General features: G+C 35.4%; 1 protein-coding gene across 1 annotated transcript in view; it reads left to right on the top strand.

The window, feature by feature from the left end:
* Nucleotides 1-4,796: 4,796 nt before the first annotated feature.
* LOC121738814 (ADP-ribosylation factor-like protein 4C) overlaps nt 4,797-26,686 on the top strand; it is a 75,042-nt gene continuing 53,152 nt past the window's right edge. Inside the window, exon 1 of the mRNA XM_042131064.1 lies at nt 4,797-5,068. The gene's annotated coding sequence lies outside the window, so the exon portion shown is untranslated. The remainder of the gene's footprint in view (nt 5,069-26,686) is intronic.

Below are 26,686 nucleotides of genomic sequence, written 5' to 3'. Positions count from 1 at the left end.
AATGAAATAAGTACGAATCTAGATCTTCGAAATTCAGAATTAAAATTAAGGCCTCACTCTGATATTATATTGAATAATTACTTAACTTTAATTATACACTATGAAGAGTTTGTATTATCTCAAAATCTTCTTAAGATTAAAATGATTTCGTAATTATTAAATCTCTTTATGTATGGTATGCGGCCGTTAGACTTTTAAATTTCAACTTTTGTTGAATTTTAAGTTGGAACAAAGAACAAGTTGGAAGCTGGCTATAAAACGGCCAGCACCTTTATAAACACATCCTACTGGTAGTAGGATGTGTTTATCAAGATATCAAGATTCAATCTTGATATCATCATAAATTATAGAGTTTAGGTCTTATCCATAAAGTTAATATACCTAGCGGAATAGAGCAACAATCTCGAGCTGTCAAACGTAACCGAAATCGGTTTTCATCTGTGTGAAAAATATGTGTACGTATACACTTACACAAGCATGATTGAACATGAATTCTATGAGATTAAATTGTCAACGTGCGGCACATGCCTACTGGACGTCAAAAAATGAATGCTGCTGTCATGTATCACACCGCACACGTCTCTTTTTACCACTCAGTGTTACTGATAGTGACATCTCTCTTGCTCAGGCCTTTGTTTTGTATATTCCGCTAGGTATATTAACTTTATGGTCTTATCACTGTTATGACTTATGAGTTATGTCTAGATTGTGTTTTATTTTTGCCATAAAGTTTTTTGTTTCATACCGAGTCTGCATCGAGGCTGTATCAATGTCACTTTAGCTGTTAGCAGAATCGACCTGGCGGGCAGCCGTCTGATGCATTTGGATCGGAACGGATCGCAGCTTCCAGTCAACCGCGCCGCTCTCGGCGCTTCTCCCCTTTACCCCGCCGCCAGTGTTGCCAGCTAACAAATCTCCAATGTTTTTTTTTTTATTTTTTTATTATAAAATTGTGGCCGTCTATGGACTGTCCGTCCATAGACGGCCACTGTGTTAGATTTTTCGCACCATAATTGAAATAATATTATGAATTTTAATTAATTGTGGTCCATCACGCCATGGACACTTTTCTTTTTCTTTATTTTATATATATATATATATATATATATATATATATATATATATATATATATATATATATATATATATATATATATATATATATATATATATATATATATATATATATATATATATATATATACTAGCCGTTGCCCGCGACTTCGTCCGCGTGGACTTCAGTTTATAAAGCGCGATGTCAACAAAATTGGTGTCAAAAGCTTTTATAAAAAAAACCCTAGTACCCCTTAAATCAATACAGCTGTGCAGTGTGCACACAATAAGTATTTCATTTTTTTATATTAAACTTTATATTTTATGCCAAATTTTAAAGCTTATATTTTAGCCCCCAATTACACATGTGGCGGTACCCACAATTCACCTAACATGCCTGCATCGCACTATCGAAGTTTCGGAGAACGGCAAGATATATACAACGTCTGAAATGATGTCAGTGGGCTTCGGCCTGACTGAGCATGCTATCTCGCTCGGTCGGAAGATCTTCCTTTTCGGCCGCCACTAACAACGTTAAATTGGTGACCATCGACAAGAACACGCATCCTTCTGGACATCAATCATCATCAACACTCCCCGCCCCTCCGCACCACGTCAGCAGACATCAAGCGTAACCGGGTCGCCTCGACCATAAGCCGCGTTGGAGGTCCGCGCCGGTCGAACCCGCGTCTGGCTTGAACGGGGCAGCCATAGGCTACAACGACCGGTCAACAAGCAGAGCACGGGGTCCCTCTCCTGGTCATTGCACGCGTAGCTTCGGCCCACACCTGACAACACAAGCGCATCGAAGAATACCACAGGTCTTCGGGGGGGAGTGATGTGGCGGTACCCACAATTCACCTAACATTACTGCATCGCGCTATCGAAGTTTCGGAGAACGGCAAGATATATACAACGTCTGAAAAGACGTCAGTGGGCTTCGGCCTGACTGAATATGCTATCTCGCTCGGTCGGAAGATCTTCCTTTTCGGCCGCCACGAACAACGTTAAACACAACTTTACCCATAAACTATTTATCATTGATAGGTTTAAGGTTACGTCACTGCACAGATAAAGTACTGAGTTATTTTATACCGTAGAATTATAGATATAACAATCGAAAAAAATCGAAACTTAAATGTAAGATGATACCACCTCTTATAGAAAGACTTTTGAGCAAGAAATTTTTGGAACTAACTTAATTTGAACAAATTTACGCATTTTCACCCCCTGACAACCCTTTTTTCCAGTAAAAAAGTAGCCTATGTCCTTTCTCAGGCTGTAGACTATCTGTATACAAAATTTCATTACAATCGGTTCGGTAGTTTTGGCGTTTGGCATGAAAGCGAGACTGACTGACAGACAGACAGACAGAGATACTTTCGCATTTATAATATTAGTATAGATTATGTGCACAGCTGTTTTTGGGTATTTTGATTAATTAAGGGCCGCGCTACACCGGAATGGCAGCGGCGAGGCGAGCACTTTCAGCGCTGCCATTCTGGTGTAGCGCGGCTCTAAGAGGGGTACCACTTACCAGGGTTTCAAAAAGTTTTTAAATTTGACACAAATTTTGTTGACATCGCGCGCTATAAACTAAAGTCCACGCGGACGAAGTCGCGGGCAACAGCTAGTAACTAATAAGTATGATTAGTTCTATGTTACAATGAAGTGAAAAATAAAACGCCATCTGTTGAATCGTATTAGAACTAAAATGTTCAATGCATCGATATATTTCTGGATTTTTATAATATTATACATAAAAATATTTAAGATTTTTTAAAACATTATTTTAATACACATCCAAGACCCAGGAACATTGAAAACTTTTTGTTCCGCCTGCGGGACTCGAACCCAGGACCCCCGGGATGAGCGCTGGCCACGCGCAATGCGAATTAATTTTCATCGATATTTTCATGGAAATAAGATATTTTCCCACATCAAAATGTAGCCTATGTCCTTTCTCAGACTCTAGAATAACTGTGTACAAAATTTCATTGCAATCGGTTCAGTAGTTTTGGCGTGAAAGCGAGACAGACAGACAGACAGAGATACTTTCGCATTTATAATATTAGTATGGATATGACGTTGGAGCTTGTGATCGTATGTGGTGTATAGTTTAATTTGTTGTGGCCTGTGTATAACGTTGAGTCATTTGCTGTGGCTGCACTGGAGACAACTTTGCTAATGAATACCATCAATGGTTCTCTGGTGGCTTTTTCCTCCATGATGGTAGGGAGGGTTGCCTAACTTAGCTCCATTTCCAGTTGTATTTCTAAGTCAGACCTGTTACTACCAAACCTTGGGCATTCAATGAGCAGGTGGAATATTGTCTCGTCCTTTGCGGGGTCACAAATGCAGGAGGGGCTGTCATAAAGGTGGAAACGATACAAGTATGCTGCGAATCCTCCAGGAACGGTCATGGCTTGCACGTGTGTAGGCGTTATTGTAACGTGCCTTAGTATTTCCCACGCCTTTTTAACAGTGGGGAAAAAAACTTTTGTGACCGATCCGGTTGAGGAGGATTGGTATCTTTCCTGCCACTTAACTGTTGTCCCCTCCCTTATTTTTCTCCGTATGTAGGACATTGGCACTCTGTTGTAATCTGAGGCCGTGTTTATGGTAAGTGCAGCCTTTTTTGCCAGTTCATCCGCTCTTTCGTTTCCTGGAGTACCCACGTGCGCTTTTAGCCAGAATAGCCGCACTTTTCTGCCTTCCTCTGTTATAGCTCTTAGGTCTTTCTTCATTTCGATCGCAAGTGGGTGAGTCACCAAAGGATTTCTCAGCATGTTTAGTGACGATCTGGAGTCACTCATGATGTTAATTAAGCTTTCCTTTTATGTCCTTGCCAATTGGATCGCTCTATAGAGTGCATAGATCTCAAATTGGAAGACTGTATTGTGCGGTTCTAGGTGGAAAGTGGAGTGTCTGGTTTCCCGGCCGTTATTCCACCACGTTAGAGCAGCTCCGGTTTTCCCCTCTATTTTACTTCCATCCGTGTATATTTGGGGGCCGGTTATTTGGTGTTCCTCGGTGGGGCTTTGGCTTACGTCTTCCTCCATCAATCAATCTCCAATGTTTTGTTTGAACAAGGTTTGTTTATGTATTATAATATAAAATTATGAATTCAGGTTCGGAGTTGAATATTTTGACAGTTGAGCTAAAAGCCTGTATAATTGCCTTCGCTACATTACCTGTTAGGAGAGAAAAGAAGGGAATTTTCAAAGTAAGTACTGTGATAGAACTTTAGAAGGGGTTTCAATGTGATTTTATCTCATGATAAAAATCGCTAACTGCGTCATCGTAGTCAGCATTTAGAAAAACTTGACATGGCTATCATAGTAAATTGTTATTAGTTATTACCGAAACTAAAAACTATTTTACTTTAATGTCTTATAAATTAATTTCATATAGTTAATGCATGTAGTTTTGGGGTCTAGTCTAGTCTAAAATAAAGTAAAGTTATTTAATAAGATATAAATATCATTATATTATGACTGTAATGTAATTTTAATGATAGCGATGAATTAGGCCAAATTCTTATTCTAATTACAACAAAATTAATATTGCGTTACCTTAATAACACTAGCAATTATTGTGATTGTAAGTAAAAAGGTTGTAACTTCCCACAAGAATCTCCACGATAACACTGTTTACAAAATAAACAAACAACTTTATTTTCGGGGAAAGTAAATTCTCTTAGCTGGCAACACCGCGTCTCTGCCTAGAGCCCACTGCCCACAGTACGGAGTAGACCGCGGGCGAGGCGGCACGCTGTGCACGCCTCGCTATTGCTTTGTTATTGCTGTGTTTATTTTATTCCATCCGCCAATCGATAGTCTAACGACGGCCTAAATGTTTGTGCTGCCAACATTTCACGGTGAAACTTAACGTTGCAATTGTGTTCTGTTACTATAAGTGCAGTGATATTTTGTAGCGAATCGATAGTGGATACAGCAATCCCGGAGTCTTGGTGGCAGAGTTGCATATTGATTATACTCCCGAGTTTTTAACGGTAAGTAAAAACATACTTAACCATTCAATATACCAACAGTCAATAAGCCTACTATAAATAAACATAAGAGAAATCTCTACACCAATGGCAATAAACATAATATTCATCCGACGATTTGTGACCGTCTTATCATTATCATTTTAATCCTGTCAAATATTGATGTAGAGAACTGCAGACCACTATTACGAGATCCCCTGTACACTTAAATGGGCCCAGCATAATTATTACCACATAGAGTAGGCGTTTATCAATTTAATCTCCACTTAAATGTAGAGCTACCTCGTAAACTTTCTGTTTGTCTCTTATCAGCTTTTGTTTATCTGATAAGAACGATATTAAATAAGGAGTTGTATTGTTTAAATGACATACTTTGTAAATAGAATTACTGAAGAACTAATTACAATACAAGTGATATTGTACCTAGTATCTACGGTCCAAAATAAGCTCTATTTTTTGTAGAGTTCTAAATTTTTCATGTGTATTGTTCATATTCACAATATTTGAATCCTGGGAATTGCATCCGATAAATATAGAGCTCGTTTTTTGTAAAAAAATACAGAATGAAGTGTAAAGTTGCAACTGGCTTTCCTATTATGATTTTGGGGATACGGACGATGGAACGCGATGATGGGCAAAGGTATAATATTTCATCAATCTTATATCGTTTTTCATTAACGATGAAAATACTTCGTACTGGCAGAGTCAAACATCTGTTTTCCGAGAAATGCAGAGAGCTGCAAATAAATGTTGACGTTACCTTAAGACGTGTTATCACTACTCAGACAGACAGCTACATATTTTCAATCTTATTTATATAGAAGTAAGGTTCAAAGTGGTACAAAGGATTCGTCACAAAAGGAGACTCGTATGAACTAAATCATTGTCATACGAGTGATCAAAGTGTGTTTGTAATTACAATTTTTCAGGACACGTATGTGTGTCATTATAAATTATTTTTTATTCAGCATGTGTAGATTTTTTCAAGATTTTTTTTTGATGATTTAGAATCCTATTATTCTCTTCTTTCTTGTCTGTTTGTCCCTGTCTGTTACCAGGCATTTAAGGCAAATCAGTCGATTGGCGTCGTCAAATATTGAAGAAATCTACAGACTACAGTCTACAACGCTTTTGAAAACATAAACTCGAGTCACAAAACTTCAAGAAACTGTGGTTCAAAGTATTTTACTCCACATCACGTCAATAAATAAAAGGTTTTCGTAAAAATTTTTTCGTAATTTAAATTAAATAAAATTGTTTCGTAAAAGGTTTTCGTAAAAATTTAACTAAGTACATAATATTACTACACTTTAAACGGCTATAATTTGAACTTTACACACGATCTCCTGCAATATTTGCGAATACAATATATAAATAACTGATTATATGATACAATATAGTGGAACCTTAGGCTCTATTTCTAGTGTAGTTAGGCTATATTTAATCAGCTGGTAACGTGATCGGCCTCTGGACTGGCCTCGCCGGTGGCCCGGACAGGTGGTGAAGGTCTCAGATTATAGACTACTACTAGTTGCCCGTGGCTGTACTTGCGTATAACTTCATACTTTTGAATTTAATATTGTTAAACTTATTTTTTATTTATTTCAATTCTACCATCCATTCACAAGCAAATTTACTCTCAAAACTGTTGTCTACAGTTTGTAGGCAATAGAATAAATAATTATGGACTAACAAAACAAGAACTATGAGCGGAATAAAATGTATATTCATGTAAAAAAACTTAAAATCTTATATTATGTTTTTAAAGTACTAACCACGAGTCACGACAGACCAAAGAATGACCCGAAAAAAATGATAGAGCCATCGAATTATGTAAAAAACAGCTGTAAATGTCATCAATTATGTAGGTACATACATATATTTATTGTAAGGTAAATTTGAAATCCTTGAGAGTCATCGAACTCTAGACCATTATTGAGTTGTAAGACGCAGCTGTCGAATCGTACCTTAGGGAAATTCTAAAATTGTAATATAATGAGCATGTCAATTTGTCTATCTATCTCAGGATTTGAATGACATTGGACAGTTTTCATCCCAGAAATGTTTATCTTGGAAAAATGTGCTGTGCTTGGAAAAATAACCGAATTCTGACGTAACTAAGTTGCGCGCAACATCTAACACAACATAAACTTATAGCAATAGAAGATCAGCAATATTCCGGCAACAAAAGCTAATTCATTTTTATGACAGCGCAATTACTACAAACATAAAATCTGAAAGTTTATTTTCATAGACATAAAACGGAAACAGTTAACCATATGTAAACGTGTCTAGCTAATAAGACAGTAATTAATATCATCTGACAGTCTGCCACTTAAGATATTTGTCTACCTAATTTATAATATTGTGAGTTTCGTAATTGTGTATATTATTATCTTTTTTCGTCTTAATATTAGATCACTGCTTTAAATATTATTCTTTAAAATATTCAGTCTGGGTCCTGGAAAAAACGCCGGTAATAGAAGATATAATATTCAGTTCGAATTGGTCGTAGTTTACAACAAATACAAACAATATGGTTGTCCTTATTTTAATTGGGTATGAATTACCCAACTTATTAAGACTAAATACAGCTAGTTTATTTTGTGATTGTCATAACTTATTATATTCAGAAATAAACTTTGTATCCTGAAAATATATAGGTCTCAATTTTTTGTAAAATTAAAGTTTTAATCTTTATGGAACTCAATACCAAGTTAAAAAACAGAATAATACTTATAATGAAAGACATTATAAATAACACAAAACATAATACACAAGAGATACGATCATTGCAATAAATATTAAATAACCGAATTCTCCAAACAGCTGGCTCTCAGTTCAACGTCAACAACAAAGAAACGAAAAATTCTCGAATAAATCAACAAGAATTTATTCTTTTGTTTATTGCAGAAACGTAATGATTGACATTCCAATTTATTTTATGTTAAATTGAAAAAAGTAAAGAATAAACAACTTTAACTTTAAACTCGAATCAAGGCGCCAGACGACGTTTGAACATTGAGCGAAAGATTTTCAAGATTTTCACCCCCCATCCTTAAAATAACGCAACGAAAAAACAACACAGTTGAACATGGAATAAGGGTTAAAAATGAAGTTTTAGTGCTTGGAAGTGGGCTATTATATAATCAATCCTAAAATGTTTAGTAAGTAAGTACCATTTTTATAGCGACAATTAGGGGTTTCAAGTACTGAGCTATTGCTGTCTAGACTGCCGTGTTCTAAAGCTGTAAAGGTAATGTTCGTTTTATTTCTATATTACATCTGCATGAGTACATCTGGTACATCTGGCTATATAATGTTTATCCGACAGATGTTCTCTGAGAATAGCACTGAGCCTTAATATCGTCGGTTAAGAAATCTGAACGCAGTTGCAAAACACACCTGACTGAACAGAGATTGGAATAGGGCTGACACGTTAATTAAATATGATTAAATTGGATCTTTATTTAATAGCGCTGGTTTTCCTGGTTATGGTATTAAAGGTTTCTGGGTGTGAGAGAAAGCTTTTGGATAAGTTGTCATGTAGAGCTGTTCAAGTGTATAATGTTATAAATTATTACATTTCTATTAAGTCCTTTCAAAATGATTTCATATGGAAATATTATCACTTGATAATAAGGGACCTATCAGCATGAAAAGAAAACTAAAAGAAATTTACAGAAGACATTTCATAGCACGTCTGATTGTAGCGATTCTATATAATCTTCAAAATTAACGACATTAAAATTACATACTTATTAAGAATTACCGTGCGAAACTTAAGCTGTAACAAAAAAGAACTTGTAATCAATCTTTTTGCTACATCCAATGAAGCAGTGTTGCCAGCCTTATAAAACCAGTTTGGCGGCACCTGGCTAACACGCGCGAGAACGCATTTAGATGACCCCGCAAAAATCATCTCCTGGCCTACTATGGCCCTAAATTATACGACCAAAAATATTACGATCCAAGAAATAAAGTGATGAATTATGATATTCTTATTATTCGTCTTAAAAAAAGAATACGATTAGCTGACTAGAGTGCTTAGTCAAAATGCATTTGCAAGTTTAATTTAAGTGAAGTTTGATGTTAAAAATGTATGGGATTTATAATGCATAATGTACCACTAATGGCGCTTGCGGTGCGCCATGTCAAATCCCATACATTTTTGACACTTTACTTTGCTATCTGATATATTTTGGCTAAGCACTCTGCTGTTTCGTTTACACTTCTACCGTGCTGGACTGCAGTAGAATTTTCTTGAATGCAAAGCTGTTTTTTTAAACAAATAAAAATTAAAAACTATTATGTATCACATTGTCACATATTATTTCACATATTGTTATTTATTTTATATCTAACATACATATTCAAGTATTGTTCATGTCTCGACCTTCGTTTGTCCTCATTAAATATGTAAAGTCCATTGCCCATGGGTAATTATTATATCCTTCATTGTATAGACACCTGAGCTCAAAACCTCTTGAGGCATAACTGTAGATCAAAATACAACGTAATATTATGTTTCCTTATTCCTCATCTATATTCTATACTAATCCATACTTATTAATTGTAAATGCTAAAGTGTGTCTGTCTTTCTGTCTGTTACCTCTTCACGCACGATTTTGCTGAGATTTGCTGAGAGAGGGTATGGCTATACTTTGTGTCCCGGATACTTTGTGTCCTAAAGGATAAAGGATAATTTAAGTCTCGACAAAGGACATAGAATAAGTACTTGTAAATGTACGCATACCTCGCGATTGTTCTGAGCTTGCGCAGTGCCGTAAATAGGACGGTGCCACCGGTGCTCAGGCACAGGGCGTAGACTCTGGGGGGCGCAAGAATGGCCAGACCAGACAGATCCATATTTTTCGAATTGCTCCCGATAAGTTCCCGCTGCGCCCCAGAGATGTTTCCCAATGTAGTAAAAAATATCCCCAGCCGAACATATTATAACCTCCTCCTTTTTGGAAGTCGGTTAAAAAACAAAGGTGCAGTTATATGGAAGCTCGCACAGGGCGCAAAAAAGGCTATTTACGGCACTGAGCTTGCGACACTCTTTCCGCGGGTGGAGCCGCGTGTACCTTTTAGTAAGTTTAAAAAACAAAGGGAAAACAATTTCACAAGTTATAAAATACATTTCCAAGTCTCAAGTTTATACTTGGAAGTTAAATGTAAAATAAGAGCGTTGTGTTAAAACAATGAACGTCTGTGCTCCAACTGAATCGCGAAAGGCTGTTGCCGCCATTGCGTGATGCGTCAGACGAAAATAATTATATAATTTCTTCTTCGTAAAAGGAAACAAATGATTCCGCTTATGTGTTCTTAGTCTAATTACATTAGGTGTTCTTAGTCTAATTACATTCGATTTAGATAGCGAAATTAGACATAAAATGTATGGGATTCTACGTCGCTAAATTACATCAAACTTGACAAATCCTAGGACCTACATACATTATACATTTCTTATTTCTTTTTTTGCTGTCGAAACTCTTAGGAATCCATTAGACGGTAGGTTTGCTGTCAGTTTTACCACAGTCATGACTGTGACTGATGGGTAACCTACCGTGTAAGAGCGTGACTGACGGTTGCATGAAGCTGATTGACGAAAATCTGGATTCATTTGTCAGTTCATCAGTCAAACATAATTCATGATTGACGGAATTGACTGATGCTTGCATGAGCGTATAATGGATGCCTTAAATGTAATAAGTACCGTGAAGATAAGTCATTGACAATATTGTATTGAAGTTTTAAGGCCAGTTGCTATCAGATACTTGAAACTATCATTGATATTAAATGATTGATGAGCAAAACTTTTGTTGCATTTATAAGTCTGATAAAAGTGATAAATTATGATTTTGTGTATGTAATATTTGTTGAACGTTTTTGATTGACTTACGGCCGTTCCCAATATTTGATCTATCTCTGGTTTTGCCCTACTAGAGATAGGAATAGCTCAAATTTGACATGAAATATATCTAATGTCTAATGTGAGCTGTTCCTATCTCTAGTAGGGCAAAACAGGTCTACAAAATCGAAAAAAAAATGGTTCCTGCAAACTAATTGCAGTTTCTAATACTTTCAACTACAATCTGATTCTGAAATGGGCTAAAATGCGAGATTTTTTTATCTTTGGAATGAAATATCTTAAAAACCTGAGCTGATAGAAAGAAAATTTCTTAGAAACATAATATTATGATCAGGGCACAGAGTTCTTACAGAAACAGCTTTTAGTTTTCAGGCAACCTAACTACTGTTGACTAGTGTAATTCGACTAATTCTTTCCTGGGACAAAATTCCTTAAACATCAAAATCGGTTCATTAACTACAAGCGTGAAGAGGTAGCAGACAGACGAACAAAATTTCTCATTATATTAGTATAGATTGTTTACATATACATCAGTAAGTTTACGTATAATTTACACCCAATCATTGCTTTATTTACATAAATAGTTTACATTGCGAATCTTTATGGTCTATAAAAGTTATAGATCATAAACTATTAGGGAAGTTGTAATTTGTTATTGCTAATACTATCGTCGAGAATCGAGATCATTCTGTTTTATTATACACACCATGTCATATAAATTTTGATTAATTTTTGTATGTGCGTAGTCGAATGTTATTTTTAGAATAGGGCACCCACTTGTTTCATATTATTAGCTAATTATTACTCCTAAATGTAATAAGGAGATAACATTACTAAAGATTTCATAAGCAAAAAGGAATCGACATACCTAAACAAAACTAACAAAAGAGTAAGTTTGATTTCATAAAACTCTTCAATATAATCAGTTTTCCCTCTATATATTTTTTAAACTGTTATAAAGTGCGGATCTTGTGGTACAACATATTTTTGTATTAATGTAGAGAACAAAATTTTTTTAAAGAGAAAATTTGTATGTACGAATTTCTATTTTTATTCTGGCAACCCTGTTTACAGCATATCTATTAATAAGTAATGTACTGTTCGGTTCGCTCGCACGGTCGGAAGATTTGAATAATCTATACCGTTCTAGATGCTCGTAGAAAGTGTATGATTAGTAGACAATAGAGTTGAGAGATGCTACTTACAAAAGGTATTATATCTTCCTTAGACGCTATTTATGCAAACCTTTCTTTAGAATTCTTTAGATATATACTTTAGGAATTAGGATTTGTATGTGTCCCTTGCATAGAGCTCACTGTGAAAATAGCAGTGCTGAAAGAGTAACTTTTTTAACTTTCACATATACAAGTCACAAAAAAAATCGCTCTTTCAACGCTGCTATTTTGACAGTGAACTCTATATAGAGACACATATATACACATACACACCCTACAGTATTATCACTTAGTTTTGTTACACCCTGTATATTCGTTGTTATTGCCTATTCTGAACTTCCAATAACGTAATAATTGTAAATCGTTGCGCTATTAAAGAATGTTATCATCAAAAACACATTCCTCGCAACAGATTTGCTGATCTCTGGTAGAAACGCACACTTAGGGCCTGTTTCACCACTTCCTGATAAGGCTATCCACCAATTAACTTGACAGATCAAGTATGCAGAATCTATCAAAAAAGTTGTGAATAGCATATTAGGCATTATATCAGGAAGTGGTGAAACAGGCCCTTAAAGTTATTCTTCGATTATACTACATCATGCTGTCACTTGCCACTTTGTACCATACATGATAAAGCTTGGGAAAATAGAAAAGTTACCAATAGAGTCATGTAACTGTAGCAAAAACGAACCACGTAAGATGTATTGAAGTAATTAATACTGATCGAATCACACAGTCACACTCTCGATTCACACACTCTTGTTCTTTGTATTTAATGTCTTGTATTATGCCTCTTCATGTTCGAACAATACGTGCGATTACATGTAAAGGAGCATATTCGTATATAAAATATGAACATGATTAACGTAAATGTTATAAAAAACGCATTACGCAAGGATTTATGGATATCGATCATGGAACAATGTGAAAAGGGGAGAAAATTAGGTAATATCGGGAAAATTGATTCAAAGGCAGATGGGCGATGGCGGACCTGCGTTTTTCATCTCATTTTATCCATTTGGTTGACGTAAGCCAACCAATTGACATTAGTTTGACGTGATATGACCAATAAAAGTACCTTATTTCTACGTACTATCAGCTAGAATTTGATACATAGACAGATGGAGAACCTACGTAATTTGGTCACGTTACGTCGAACCCAGCTGACGGATTACGAATTAGAGCTCGAAAAGGCAGCTTTTAATGGACGTGGCAAAATAGGAACTAACGCTGCCATCATACAAAAACACCATTTACGACATATTGTATTAATTAATAGTTCTCCTTTAAGCAGCAGCGCCCCGTCCACGTTCATGTAAAGTCTTGTAGCGCTTTACACCGAATTGACATAATTCGACCAAATGACGTAGGTATGTCAACTGCATATGAATCAATTTCTTCATCTACCTGTAAATCAATACGTAATATCTATTATTTTAGTGGCCAGTAACTTTCGCAAAAAACTACATAGTCAAAAACCCTCATTGTTTTCCAACAAAGCCTTCGATCAAAACAAAGCTAATAGTTTCTCAATTCGCACGAATTACCTTACCTTTGTCCGTCTGACCCCAATACGACCTTCGTATAAATTCTCCCTTTAATCCCTTGCATACAAATTGATTCCAGAACAACGGTACAACGAGCCCTTTGAAGTGATCTCCATTCCTGGGCCCTGATTCATTCCCTCAAAGGGACTTTACTGACTCATTATACAGGTAATATTTCTACATATTTTGAGGATGTATAGATAAAAGGCTTTTTACTATGAGTAATCAGCTGTTTTTTGTTGTCAAACCAGTTTTGCTGCTCTATAAAAAATCTGACCTATGTCCGTTTGGTTTTGTTATAAAAAAGAATATGTTTTTATTTGCCTTGTCTCGCACGAAACGTAGTGCTCTATCAAAATGAAGCTACTCACAAAATATTCTAGGGCTCCCGTACGTTGCGGCAATAATAATTATTGCCGCAATTATTATTATTATTATTCGTGTGAGCAATTGCTCGGCGACCCAAATAGACCGATCTGGAGCAATTAGTGGAGCAATATGGAGCAATTTCGATTAATTGCGGCAATTATTTCGGCGTTATTGCTCCTAATTGCTCCAGATTTTTCATATCGCTCAATCTGACAGATATACAATTGACGTATATCCGATGGGCTGGAAATTACAGGCAATTGTATTGCGCAATATTGCTGCTTGTTTCCCCAAATTGCTTGATGTAGTTGTGACGTCATAGTTGACAAGAATTGACTGATACAAAGATATTAGATGTTGACGGCAACCTCAACGCGGTGTGCTGACATTTAACCTACTTGATAATATATTAATTAAAACCGTAACTTTTTCTGGATATAACAGTCCTTTATCCCATCCCAAGACCCAAGTACCTATACAGCGCTTTTTAAGTGAAGAGGACATGCAGACAGACTTTCGCATAATATTAGTATGGATAACATTATTTTGTAAACACAAAACATGATATGCATTATGGAGCTGAACAGTAAACAATTAACCCGTAGTGAACTCATGGTAATCTCGGGTATGACATCACTCGTGGTAAATATGACCGTCTTATCTATTTGAGCGGTTAATACGCCTCCAGTTCAAAACAAATTACCAGTACCATATATATTTCAAAACACAAACTAAAAGTCTTCTACTCATAATAATTATGTTCTTAACTATCTATAACCCATACGTATATTTAATATTTCATTATTTGTTGTCTTTTTCTATCTCGTTATTAAGAGGCAAGAGCCTGTTTTACCACTTCCTGATAAGTGCCGGATAGGCTATCTACTACTTTTTTTGACAGATGGGGTATAGAGTAACTGTCAGGTAAGTTGTGAATAGCCTATCCGACACTTTATCAGGATGAAACTGGCCCCAAATGTGAGAGATAAAGACAAGCATACAAGGTAGTTGTCTGCTGTATCAATACTGTTATTATTAGAGTGTCTGAAGATTAAAATAATACAATCTCCACACAGCCCATATTGGCCATGAATAGGGTCCCTAATAATCCGGATGTAATGAGTGCAATCTTTCCCACACGTCGGGCGTCGGGCGTGGGGTGTGGGCGTGCTATACATATACGGCCAAACCAGGGGCGTAGCTACGCGACAGTCACCATAATTGTCTCCGTCATTATCGGCTCGAATTGGTCATCATTACCTTCTAAATGCTACAATTTGGTATTACTTTATTAGGATGTGTTTTGTCCGGTAGCTAAGTTAGCAATGACCTTCTAAATGGAATTAGGATATTATTTTCTAGTCTTTAATTATTATCAGCATCAGCTTCATCCATTAGATGAATTATTAGATAGGATGCAAATACTATTTTCATTATAATAATTACGACGGAACAAACCAAAGAGTCTTAAGACGTATTTCACAAAATAAGATTCGCACAACGTTATGTCACTTAAACTGCATTTTGCTCCTCTGAAAAGTTATCTAAAATCACGCTAATGTGAACGTGAGCCCGATTCGAGATTATGAAGATAGCTAGTCTACTCAATTTTATTTATATTGTAACAGTGTAAATACTACTTTTTATTAATACTATAATAGTATAAATAAAATTGAGTGGACTATCTTCCCACGCTCGAATCGTACATTAGGTTCTCCTACAATTATTTCTTTCTTTTCTTATTAAGTACTTCAGACTATTTAGTTTTAGTGCTTATAATATGAGTAGTGTAGTAGGAATGTTAAGATAATATATTATGTTGCCTCTTTATATGCTAGAGTCGTAGAAAATGCCCTTGAATTTAATTCTGTCGCACCAAGAGCCGGTGCCAATTTTCTTTATAGCGTACTTTTATTAACCATTAATTCCACTTTATGTTTATCCTTCATACCATATTGTATTGCGTTGTTGGAGTATATTTATTATTTATTAATAACATAGTGTATAATATGAGAGTTCATAGCGAATGAAAAGCGTATTATTTATAACAAAAAGCAAAAACAGTTCTCTTTGTTAAAATGTTCTCAGGTTGGACATTTAACCGACCAATTAGGAGGATCTATATTCGGCTGTATATTTTTTTCTTTTTAGGTAGAAACCCAGGAATACATATTTACGATAAACGAAATATCAATTGTTAAAATTTATTGATTTTAAAACTAAAAAATATATTATTTAAAAATTTTTAAACATTAGACTCACGATCTTACTGTATTTTACCCACTTCATTGAAATCTCAAATTACCTTAAAAGGTTTCCATTTCGGGCAAAGCCTTTATTGTCCTTCAGAAAATCAATTAAGTTTAATGATTCGGTTTGTTTTCGGCAAAAAGCGGGGACTGTCAATCACAAAAACACGGTTAAAATTAATTGACGCTTGTTAGCCGTGATTTTGACGAGTAATTATGTTTTTACTTGTTGCAAATGGAGGTACGAGAGGGACAAAAAAAGCTTTATCTCGCTTCAAACTACTTCAAAGTACTCTGGCTTAAGAATTAATTTATTTAAAACTAGTTAACGCCCGCAACTCCGTTGCGCCAAAATTCGTTTATCGCGTGGGAACCGTAAATTTTGAGGATAAAAAGTATACAACGTCCTTTCTTGAGGCTCAATGTATGTTCATAAATCACACCTAGCAAAATAGATTCAGTGTTTTGGGCGTGAAGAGGTTTTGAAAGAGAGGGGAAATTTTGGCGCAACGGAGTTGCAGGCGTCATCTAGTTTAAGACACTTTCTATAGACGGTTCTCGCTGTAAACGAAACACTAATAGCGTAGGTTGGCTCTGAATATTATAGAGCTTTGGCCCCCTTCGTCTAACGCCTGGGGCCAATTCTCCTGTTACGCAGCAAACTTACAAGTGTAATTCAGGTTCATTTTACATTTGCATTTTAACCTGACACTTGATGCAAGTAGCAACAAAAGGTAGCTCATTAAAGCTACGAGTATTGTTTATGAAATTCGATCGAAAATGTGCATAATGCACGTTCATTCGTAGTTTTAGATGATCGTGTTTAGTAGTAACATACTTTATGTTTTATAATAAAATATATTATGCGTATTATGTAAAGCCTAACTACTTACGTAGTTTTTAAGGAAAATTTTGTCAGAAAATCCACGGCATTTTTGGCTAAAGCATAAGGTACTGCATATTAAGGTCTTTCTTACGTACTGCTCACATTTTCAATACATTTCGCCACCGGTAGCTTCGAAAAGACTCTACATAACACTAAATGTACCCCACGTACTAAATAACCATTACCTACATTCTACAGTAAAGTAAAACAAATGCGGGCTTAAATTCTTAAACCTGTGAAACATGCAACACTCAAAATTACAGTTATTAGGCGAGTTTATAGTTTTAGTAATTGGAAGTACTTAACGGTACCACGTGTATTGTGCGGTACCGTTTTCGTGTTGCGTGAAGTACAGTCGCTAGATTATTGTATCATTTTTTAACTTTACTGCCCAGTAATAAGGTTGAAAAGTGAAAGAACGGCATACATGGTAAACCGTCACGGTGTGTTCTGTCACAGTATAGCAATATTAGTCCCTACAATAACGAAACGCCTTTGACATAGCACGATGCCGCCACCGATGACAGGTACCGAGCAGAATAGCCAGGGTTGCCACGAAACGGGAAATAAAACTGCCAGATATTTACGTGAAACTTTATTTTTAGATGATTTTAGTTCTCTATTTAAAAAATTAATCAACCCATCAAGCCTCATAAGCTCACCGGTGAGCGAGACACAATAGAATAACAATAGATTTCCAAGGATCCACGAATCACGATCGAAGGATTAAAATAATGAAGACGCATTCGAAATTTCGAATATATAAAATATCCAATAATTAATCACACGTCAGGTGTAACAGAAGCACTTCAAAACTCTTATGACGTGCGCGGTAAGGGCGCAGTATGTTACACTTGATATGTGTACCTGGGTAGGTAGGTACTAATTAGTATGTAACAGGGTATTTGACAGATTTTTAATTTATTCTATATTGTTTCTCTTCTTGTTACACTTCTTACAACGTAAACAATAAAACAGAGATGCAAATACATGCCGCCAAGGCCAACACAATATTAGTGTAAACTGTGAGCCGATATTTATGAAAATTTAAATCCTTTTTGTTTTTTAAATCAGATTTACATCCGTACACTGAACATTTATTATAATATCCCATTGTTTATAAGATAAGTTATCGTTTTACAACACAAAATTCGTAGACAACGCGCCAACGTCACCCCTGTGGGCGCAGGTACACAAACTCCGCGAGTTTGTGTACGCGGGCCCGCGCCGCCCGCTTCCCCGCGGGTACCCCTCCGTTGCTCTGCGCAAGTACATTCGTTTCACTACTGTAGGGATATGTCATATTGCTATACTGTGGTTCTGTCCTTTGTTTGCATTGTTTAAGGTGGTAACAACAGTAGGCATAGTTATGTAGGATATGCCATATGCATATTGCTACTCTAAACTTCAGCACCCGTAGCATGGCTACAGTAGAAATACGAAAGTATAGACAAACAGCGGAGATAAATTACTGTAGGTGCCGTTCCGATCTTTACCGCGGCTAGCCGCGATCAACAAAAAATCTTTATGACATAGACTATAGTCTACGCACCCGTAGCCATACTACGAGTGCGTAGACTATACCTAATAAATAGGCGAAGGCGAAGATGAGTGAGACGATAATTCTTTTTAATTGCTTTGTTTTCTTGCAATCGGCCTGGTTCAGGGCGTTTAGCTAGAGCCTAGAAGTTACATAATTTTTATTTTATCTTAAAATAATCTAGCATTTGACTAGTTCAATATTTGTTACATAATGATTAAATGCTAAAAATATCTTTATTTACAAATATCTTGATCTATAAATAGATCTTTAACGTAACCCCGTAACCTCGATTTGATCATCAATAGTGAATATTGGAATTTCATGATTACTCCAGAATATTGCCTTTGCGATTCCACTTCACAAGTTTCATCTTTTCTCAAAAAGCTTAGGCGTAACACTCGTAATTACTTTTGATGAATTTCTCAGTTTGATAAATGTATAATAATATTTTTCTTATCAAGTATTACTAGCTAAAAGCCGAACTTTGTGAGGGCTCGCGTCGTCACACCTGGACTAACTGGTGATAACACATCTGCATATAAGAAACAGCTTGACTGACTGATTATAACATATCTGGATATAAATAAAAATTACTATCTAAAAGCACAAATCAACAGGCGAGATAGTTTTTCCGTAAAGTGTAAGTTCCACAAAATGTAAAGGTTGTCGCTATGCTCGCCCTGATTATATAACCACTACATATTATTATATTATATTATATTTAATAACATGATGGGTTTGTTACTTCTATTAAAGTTTCTAAAATTACTTAATATATCCTTAATAAGGAAGGACACCCTCGCCCTCAATAATAGAGCAATGGATCCCATTGCTCCATTATTGATGTGTGGGAGGGTAGCGCTATACAAAAGTTGGGTAGGTCCTATTGCATATAGTTACATATACCTGTACGGCTAGACTAGATCTAAAATACGAAATGCTAGGAGAATTCAGAGCACTACAATTCCCTTTCTGCAAAAAAAATCTCTGACCATTATAAATTCTAGATATATCAAATAGATTTTTTAAAGCAAACATAAAAATTTAAAAGCCTTTCTTAATGTAGACTTAAATCCAGTATCCATCCTATCAAACAAAGAAGGCCTTCTAGATGTCAGATTAATCTACATAGAAAATAATCCCTCTGTCCTCTAAGTGTTTGCATCTACCTCACTATCTCTGCAACACCCTAAGGTTTGGCTGGAAGAAAATGCCACAAGGCATTAAGCCCGCCTTTGTACTAATAATTAATTACTTTTTAAATATAAAAATAAAAAATAAAACAAAACCAGATTTAAATCTACGTTGACCAAATATCTTGTTTAATATTAAACTCGTGAACCGCGACAAAGGATGTTTGTTCAGCATTACAGCTTTGTTTGACGAGGGACTAATGCGCTACATGCGACCTGTAAACCTGGCTAACAAAATAAATACTTACCTTTTAATTTCTGTAAATAAACCGTTACTTTAGTTTTGTAAATCTTTGCAGAATGTTGCTCCATTTAACTGCTCGTTTCTTTAATTTTGAAAAGTACATAGGTACATATGTATTTCCAAATATTCATCACACTAGGTTTAAAATTTTACCCGATTGCTCCTAAACGAGAGTAAGAGAGTAATGTTTTTCGAGATTACCTTAGATACACATAATAATAATATTATTATGACATCTTTTCTTAGCACTTGGCCCATATAAGATCCAAATTCCAAAATCATTAGTCCCAAGTCCCAACTCCCAAGACTAAATCAAAGCAGTGGGGGCTATGTTTTAAATGAGGGTAATTGTGTGAAATTACTAACAACAAATAGATAAACAATAAAAATATCGGAAACTGAGCATCAACAGGTGGGCTCCCGTACTATTATAGAAGTTTGTTCAGTAAGTTTATTTGAAGATATTGTCCTACAAAATATAGAACAATCCATATTTTAGGACCATAAAATCAAAGTATGAAATCCTTTCTATTTCTGTTAGAGCCTACCACTTTCAAGATTTTTGGCAGATGAAAATGTTGTTCGTCTTATCAAAATGAATATTAGCTTGATAGTAATAAAAAAAAATGTTCTAGGGCTTCCGTACTATAACCTATTCGATGTTATAGAGAAAGATAAATATTTTGTATACACGATCTAAATATATCCTCTACAAATTCAGTTTAATGTCATGTTTATGTATTTAGGCTTACACAATAACAAGTTATTAGATCAGCGTCGGGCGTAGGCAGCCTTGTGAACGTCTCGTCCATGTTTTGAAGCTAACAAGCGGAATACTAGGACTTGCTACATGATATTACAGATAAGGGCTTCTTAGAGAATATTTCATCCAAGTTATCAAAAATCCTTAGAAATTCACACAGTCTCATGCAGTTTTTGGACGCCCCCAAAGTTATGATTTTCTTAAAACCTAAAATCCTCAATCCATATCCCTACAAATATTATAATTGCGAAAGTGTGACTGTCTGTCTGTCTGTCTGTCTGTTACCTCTTCACGCCCAAACCACTGAAACGATTTTGCTTGGCATGAAGACTTCCTGAGTGAATTTTGGCGCAACAGAGTTGCAGGCGTCATCTAGACCTTAAGAAATAATAATGCCAATAACGATTTATAAGTAAAAAAAATATTTCATACACAAAATATTTAAGTCTAAAGCTCCTAAAGCAAAAGTTATCTGTTTATTGGAAAAACTTCAAATATATTTCGCAACAAAATACAATTAAAAAAAAAAGTTTCTAGAATTAACAGGTACGTCTTGAAATATTAAATTAAAATATCCTCTGCTACAAAGGCTGTAATCTTTCTCATCTTATTTTCGTCAAGAAGCTCTTTGTTAACATAAATTATCAACTTTTTGTTCGCGAAGAAGTAATGAGCCGAGAACTCTTTGAATCTTAAACATTACGTTACCATAAATTTGCTAGATATGACCAATTTCAAATACTTACGTATTTTAATAAAATATACAGCTAAATATTTATTAAGAGCGCCTCCTTTTTTGGAACGTTAAATATTATAACAAGCAAATGCTGCGACTTCTGCTTGCTATTTAGAATTTCTTACTGTAGTACATAATAATATAAGGATTTGGCTACTTAAATTAACTTTAGTTTACTTTAGACTCTTAACTAAGTATTAGGTAGTAAAAAATCTTAATAAGCGTTTGAGCTGTGTTTATGAAATTTAGATCATATATTTATCTCGCAAGTCTCATTATATGAGCCAAATTTGAAACGTTTATGTGAAATAGTTTCTGAATTATGAGGGGGCCAAAGTAGCTACAAATGGGTCATATAATATACACACAATGCTGCTTGCCGGTTCTGTTATGTTAGAACTTAGATTGATACGCTGCCACGTGTCTAGATTTTAGATGAGTGGGAGGATACTAATAAAATCAGTCTAATTTCCCCAGAACTTTTTAGTCGCTTTATTATTCAGTCTGCGTTCATCAAATTAACGAGCGAGCCTGTTGTGGGCAGATGTCCTTATTGGGTTAGCTGGCCATACAGATAAGCATGGTCACTGTACGTAAGGAAAGGCCCAGTCTGAGCAATAAAAAGACGCCAGTCTGAGTGCCGGCATTACATCCAACGTAAATTATCGTCTCCTGCTTATGAAACATTAGCTGTACACGTAGCATGATAATAATAGACAATGGTCATATTATACACGAGCGGACGCTTTACACTAGTTTATATCTATGCAGGCCAAATTAAAAAAACATAATAGAAGTGTTTCACTCCTTAACGAAATAAGCTTGGAAAACGAATACGCCATTTATTTCCGTAGGGGCTCATCCTTACTTTCAGATTCATTTAGCAGTAGGCACGAATAAGAACTAATTAACAAAATCGAAGCGAACGCGTAGGTCATTCACACGTAAAATCGGTAGTTTTATTTTGAAAAAGAAAGTCTTAAAACTTAGTGAAGTTAAGTGCCATTTTAAACCGTATTTTGTGCTTTGAATTTGAAATGAAGTCATTTAATTAGCATAAATTTTTGGGTGATTTTAAGACATACGATTTTAAAATTGAAACCTTTGATCGTCCGTTTCATAAAAGAGGATTCTAAGTTATTGATAACAAGGTGAATTTTGATAGAAACTTACGCAAGCCCAAAAATTTCAATCTTTATTATTATTTTATTGCCAATTTCAAATCCATAAAGAAAAATGTGACTCAAAAATCCTTGTTAACTTTGTAATTTCACACGGTCAGTGTAAATATTTATCAGGCGTGGGAAAGGTGCCGACTGGCCTGACTTTACAGCAAAAAACATTTCTGCTTGACGGCAGATATAAATAGGGCAGTTCCATTTCATTCAATCCCGGCATAGGTCAACCTTATCACTTTTTACTATGCTTTAAAAAACAAAGGATAAATAAAACATGAGTAACATAAAAAATAATAGGCAAAGTGCGATTCGGACTCGCGCACGAAGGGTTCCGTACCATTAAAGAGCAAAATTAGGCCAAAAATTTTGTTTTTTGTATGGGAGTCCCCATTCATTTTTAATTTTATTTAAATATTATTATTAAATATTAAAGTACACATATAACTAAGGACTTTGAGAAAAATTCAAGTACTTACCTGTTGCCATTATTGATATAGAGTAAAAAAGGCCAAAAAAATCACATTTGTTTGCCCCCATAAATAATCATTTAATTTTGTTTTTAGTATTTGTTGTTATAGTGGCAACAGATATACACAATCTGGGAAAATTCAAATCAGAACTCTAGCTATAGCGGTTCTTGAGTTACAGACTGGAGACAGACGGACAGACATTGAAGTCTCAGTAATAGGGTCCCGTTTTTACCCTTTGGGTACGGAACCCTAAAACTGAGTTTATTTATTTTCAACCAATCAAACGCATCGTTGCAGAATTTATTTTTTTAATATGATTTATGAAACTGATTTACTATTTCTAACATCACGTTACCCTCTAATTTAACACACAAACGAATTTGACGAATTTTATTCATTTCTTCACGCTAAACATAAATCAGGACCTTTTCCTCCTACTTATACCTTTAACTTAAAGTCGCTTACTCAACACTCATCCCAAAAATTTATGATTTCATTATAAACTTTTTAATGACGTCACAGCACGGATTAAGTGGTTAGGGTCGTTACGTGGTCCCAACCGTTATGTGCTATCTAAACAAAGGCGCTGAAAGTCGATAATGGAATTCATGGGGAGAACGCCCTCAGCGTGTGACAGCTAGCCTGAACAAGGTTATTGATCCCAGGGTTGGCAACTTTCAGAAAAATGTATACTAACAAAATATGATAGAAAATCTACTGAGTGAAAGATGGAATCTTTAGGATGGAGGTTCCTCGCTTCTAACTAGCTATTCGTTTAGAATCTAAACTAGCTTAGCTTCTAAACTTTAGAAGCAACGAGCATCGAACTACATTTTATGCGTAGATTTGATGTGTTGTGACTTGTGATTATCAGTTTACCTTACAACGGCTAACTAAATTCGGCTCGCGCGTAGGCATGATGTTTTCCAACGTAAACGTTTGTTGAATTGATAATTCTATCAAAACATGCAAAGGAGGAAGGGCAAAATGTACCCATGATCGACGCTGAGGCGTATGTCGTTAGAAAGCTCTTTTGTGGGCCAGCTTCATATATCACTGAGGGAAAAATTATACCTAGCTAAAAGATACCAAAGAAAAATCATTTATTCCTTGTCATTTAAAATTGCTAAAACCAATCGAGGTAAATGCGTACGCAGTGCGCGTACGCATTTACCTCGATTGGTTTGGTGCCGTTCCGTGCTCTTGGGCCTCCTGGGTTAGGTTTGAAGGCTAACCTAACCTAACCTAACCCAGGGGACTGACCTAACCTGACTACTTCTGACAGTTATTGGTGTTGGGTACACTCCCCATACATTTTTATCTGACCTCCTTTGAGAGAAAATTCTCAATTGGTAGCCCTGAATATGAAAGCTTTCTTTTGTCCTAAGCGACCGAGTTGGGAGGTTGAAGCACCCGAACGTGCCTAAGTCGAGATCTCGCGGTCGGTTTCAGAGCGATTTTGCGTTTAATGAGTAAAAAAATGCATGTTACTATATAGCTACTGTTTACGAACAACATTCAAAGATTATGTTTTGAGTGCTACTTATTCTAGCCTTTACGCCGAACGCACGATAAGGAACTTCGTTCCAAAACGATCTTGAAAAAAATATGGCTTATGAGTAATATGGTTTTTGAAATGACCGATTCAATTATTTTTCGGACAAAGAATAGCCTGTATCCTCTCTGGGTCCCAAAGTGATCACTATATCAAACTTTACATAAATCGGTTCAGACTTCAGCAGCTCGACAGTGTTAAGAAGTGCCTTTTGAAAATTAAACCCACGACCTCCAGCTTAAGCGTTAACGTCTAACCAGTGAGCCACATGATCCTCAAAAATAGGATGCTGTGTTCAAAATTAGTTCATACAATTTATTTGACATGATCTCTAAAATTATCCCGGGGGTTAAAAAGAATCCATCGTTTTCCAAAATTAAACATCATTTAAAAAAAACCACTACTGACGGTAGTTAATTTTCAAAAATAGAATCCCAACGTCTCGCTGAGAATTTCAAGACTTTTCAAGGAGACGGTGACATTGAGGTGGGCTAAATTAAGACAAACACAAGGGTAAATATTTATATACAACACGCGACATACCAACATACTTTCAGTATTTACGAAAATATATAATGGATTACGTTTACGTGACGTACATAATATTTCGTCCGTTTTGTGGTAAGTTATTGCTATATTATGGCTATATTGAGGTTTCTTTTTACCGACTTCCAAAAAGGAGGAGGTTATACGTTCGGCTGTATTTATCTTTTTTTTATTATTTTTTTTTTTGTTCAGCTGTTTGTCATCCGATTTTCAAAATTCTTTTTGTTTTGTATAGGGTTTAACTCGAATTTGGTACCATGTTCACAAAAGTGGTGATCTGATGATGGGATCCTGGAGGAATCGAGGGGACTCCTTGAAAGTTGTATGAAAACATATAGTGATTTTGATTTCTTCTGAAGCATTCGAGGTAAATGCTACCAAAAAGTAAGATTTCGCACCAGGTTATACCCTGGATCCGAAGGTACCCAACAAAACCTTTGAATCTTTATAGATACAGGTTCGGGGATTTCGACGTTGTTTAAACATTTTGATGATGATGATCAAATAAATTGATGTGTTAACATCAATTTATTTGATCATCATCATCAAAATTATAATTATGCCATGGGCCATCACATTATGACACAATTATTGATGCTTTTCGTGACATTTTGCATCGAAGCAGATGTTTTTGATGATTGTTTCGCTGTTTGTGGACCGATTTTCAAAATTCTTGTGTTTTTGTATAGGATATAATCTTGATTTTGTATAATAATTACGAAAGTGGTGAGCTGATGATGGGATCTATGAGCAATCGAGGGAAATCCTTGAAATTTATCAAAAGACTCATAGTGGTTAAAACGTTGTTTCTAGTAACTTAAACATATGTTACGAATAAGAGAAAGTTCATACAAAGGTGTCTCTTGGTCCAAAGGCACTGCACAGAACTCCTGAACCTTTAAAGATAAAAGTTTTTAAATTGCAGCATCGCTTAGATAACTGCAAGCATTTACCACAATTTCGCTTACAGTAACATAATGTGAATAGCTAACATTCGTAGTGGTTATTTACGCATAAAGCCTTATCTTGTAGATAACTAAAAAGAGTGAAATTATTATTTTTAACAAAAAATTAAAACCGATTTCCAAGGTAAAAACAATAATAATATAATATGAACTAAAAAGTATTAAATAACTCTTACTCTATAATAGTGCCTTTTTCAGAATTCGTCTAAATCTCAACTATTTCTGTACATACTACTGTCTTCATTACTTTGAAGTCGGTACCAGTCCCAAAAGCTTCAGATATTCCGACATTGACTGAACTCACGATAAAATTAGCTGGTACCG

Source organism: Aricia agestis, chromosome Z (assembly GCF_905147365.1).
Source record: "Aricia agestis chromosome Z, ilAriAges1.1, whole genome shotgun sequence".
NCBI lineage: Eukaryota > Metazoa > Arthropoda > Insecta > Lepidoptera > Lycaenidae > Aricia > Aricia agestis.
Note: the sequence above shows the minus strand (reverse complement) of the source record. Positions and strands in the feature narration are given on the sequence as shown.